At 36.7% G+C, this 3,113-nt stretch overlaps 1 pseudogene; it reads left to right on the top strand.

The window, feature by feature from the left end:
* Positions 1 to 765: 765 nt before the first annotated feature.
* Positions 766 to 1,389, top strand: LOC107719935 (interferon-inducible GTPase 5-like; annotated as a pseudogene).
* The last annotated feature ends 1,724 nt before the right edge of the window (positions 1,390 to 3,113 follow it).

Below are 3,113 nucleotides of genomic sequence, written 5' to 3'. Positions count from 1 at the left end.
GCCATGGAAACATTTATATTTATAATTACAACAATTATACTTTGTCATTTAAAAGTTTTCAGCAAAGAAAAGGATCGACTTCTGTTAGCTTGTTGAACACACTTTTATTTGGATAATGTACCATATGCTGAAGCAGCAAAAAAACTCACGCTGGGGGCTCAGCTAGAATATTTTAAACTCGCGTGCGAAAGGGTTAATAAAAAATTTCCTTCACATTGGTTATCCAGTCTTTAATGTCTTTTACACATTCTGTTAACTTGGAAAATGTAGAAATTTCATCTGGTTAGGAAAAAAATATTTGGTTTGAACACAATGTTTATGTGCAGACATCAGCAATATTACGTGCCTCTCACTTTTGCTCCTATAGTGACTTATTAGTTAGAGTCAAAGTGTTGTGTGACACTTGGGTGGATCCCTCTGTGTTGTTTTTAGATCAGTGCCCAGTGGAAATTTTCAGTCTGTGCAACCAGGCTTCATCATTTCAGATCATATGCTGCTGTCAGTGTCTTCTTGCTGGATTACAGAGAAGAATTTGGTAAAAAAAAAACAGGCTACTTGTCTCCAGTGTAATTTTAATACTGTTTCCTCTAAATGTTTTGAAAATTTAAACTACAAAAAAAAAAAAATTATATTGATTATATACTGTATATATTGCTCATGTTAAAAATAAAGACTGATAATAATATGTATCATCCTATTTATTAAGATACATTAATTATTACAAAAACATAGCCCTTTTTCTTTTTTACTTTTTATTCTGTCTAGGTCTGAAAGACATTCCGAAAGAGGGTCCTGTCGTGTTCCTGATCTCTGGCTGGAAGCTAGGAAAGTATGATTTCAATCTGCTACAAGAGAGGATGGAGGAAGAGCTTCCACGGCATAAGAGACGTGTGCTGATGTTAGCTTTGCCGAATATCACACACGAAATTAATGAAAAAAAGAAGAAAGCTCTAGAGGAAAACATTGGAAAAGTTGCCTTCCTCTCTGCTTGCATGGCTACAATTCCTGTTCCTGGTCTTTCATTTGCTGTGGACTTAGCCATCATTGCAGGAGAGCTGAAAAAGTACTACAGTGCATTTGATCTGGATGATCAATCCCTGCAGCTGCTGAGTGAAAGATCTGGGAAACCGGTAGAGGAGTTGAAGAGTCTGATGAAGTCACCACTGCGTCATGGGATAAACCAAGATACAATATTAACCTTGCTGAAGACTTCATTACTGACTATGTCTTTAAGTGTAGCTGAATATGTTGTGAGCTTAATTCCCATTATTGGCAGTGTGGCAGCAGGAGGAATATCCTACTATACAGTGTCAATAATGCTGAAGAAAGCTCTGAATGACAGCTGAAGATGCCGGAAATATGCTAATGGATTCACTGGAGACTGGGGGTGTAAACAGAATATTACAGACTAGAAAGTCTATTCAACAGCATTTATAACCAACCGACAAGGCCGTCAAAAAGAAGAATAAGGTGGAGCGGAGAAACTGAAGATGACAGAGACCGGGTGAAGGGGGAACTCATCTCCACAGCTAAAGATCTGATTCGGTTAATTCGTCAACATGAGCGTATAAATAAGCGATTAATGAAACGGGTGAAACAATCAATTGAAGTTAATGATTTTAATTTAGAAATGAGGACTTTGAAAACGGCGCTGACTTTCTGAAGTTTCAGAAGGTCAACCTCATTTGCCAAAGACACATGAGGGGGCCTCTAGGCAGTTAGCTGACATCCTATCAGACAACATCCTGTCAAAGCAACATATAACAGGTGTCACTATCTTGGTTAACAACTGTTAAGATGGAAAATGCTGTGTGCCTTGCTTACGCCTTCAAAAGGTGTTGCTATTATAACCTGAAGAAATGTGCAGCTGTAAGTAGGATAAAGGTTAGGCTTCCTGTGTTTGTGTTTAGGTAATCATAACAATGACGACCCCCCCTCATATAGTTTGGAGGTTGTGTGTGTGTGTGTGTAGTAATTCTGCTTAAGCTTGCGTAATCGTGACAAATATAACCCATTGTAGAGCTGCAGGGGAAAAGGGTGTGCCTTAATTTTGAGCTTAAGCTTTGTGTATCCAATAAGGGTATGATTTAATGAATGCTTTACTAAGGAGAAATTTTGTAAACGTCTCCTACTATATAATGAGATGCTTTTGTTAGAATTGCTTTGCCGCACCTCGGGTGAAGACTTTACTCGCTTTTACTTTTGCTTATTGCTTATGAGTTTTTGTTTTTAATAAAGCGAGACCATTTCAAATGTTTTTTTTTTTAATAAAGCGAAACCATTTCAAATGGCGATGTGTTTAAACCTCTCTGAAAACAAGACTCAAAGAGTGATTTATTATTAGTAACCTATTATCTGAACCTGAAAAAGACTTCTGTCAAGCCCCAAGCTGTCCGGACCTGACTGAGTTAGCACGGACACCACTGTAGAATTTCTGAAACCGCTGACAACATCTCCCAATCTAAGAAATAAGGGCAAATCTACTGATTGGGAATTGGCTTTTGGGATGGTAGAAATGTAAATTACAGGATCCAGATATTCAGATGGTTAATAAATACAACACATTAATGAATCTTCGAATGTAGCATGCTCTCCGCATACAGGCCCTTCTCTGCATGACCAACTTGAGTACTCACTTCACATAATTCTTACACAGTAAAAAACGCAGTGTCAGTTTAACACTTAAAGTGTAAAAAACGCAGTGTCAATTTAACACTTAAAGTGTCGATTTTAACACTACTAAAGATCATATATGGTCCCAATCTGTCTAGTGTTAAAAGTACACCGTTCGTAGTGTTGAATTTTTAGTGTTAATATAGCACCTTACAGTGTAGAAAAATTACACTCCGAGTGTAAAGTGTTACACTTGCTATTGTTGTTCAAATTTTACACTATGGGGTATTTAACACCCCTGGTGTTGTTTTAATCCTTTAAGTCTTATTAATAAAGTATTCTTTTCAGTGCAAACAAAAAAATGCAATTGTATGGTGTTAATGTACACGATTAGACATAAAATCAAGAGTCTTCAGTGTAGTAATGACTTTGATTACTTAATTTTAATTGTAGGGAATTATTATTAATTCATTCAGGTTTTGAAAGGACTCGAATCTGAA

Source organism: Sinocyclocheilus rhinocerous, unplaced genomic scaffold (assembly GCF_001515625.1).
Source record: "Sinocyclocheilus rhinocerous isolate Xijiao unplaced genomic scaffold, SAMN03320098_v1.1 scaffold11748, whole genome shotgun sequence".
Lineage (NCBI taxonomy): Eukaryota > Metazoa > Chordata > Actinopteri > Cypriniformes > Cyprinidae > Sinocyclocheilus > Sinocyclocheilus rhinocerous.
The sequence above is the reverse complement of the archived record's forward strand: the minus strand, read 5'-3'. Positions and strand labels throughout refer to the sequence as shown.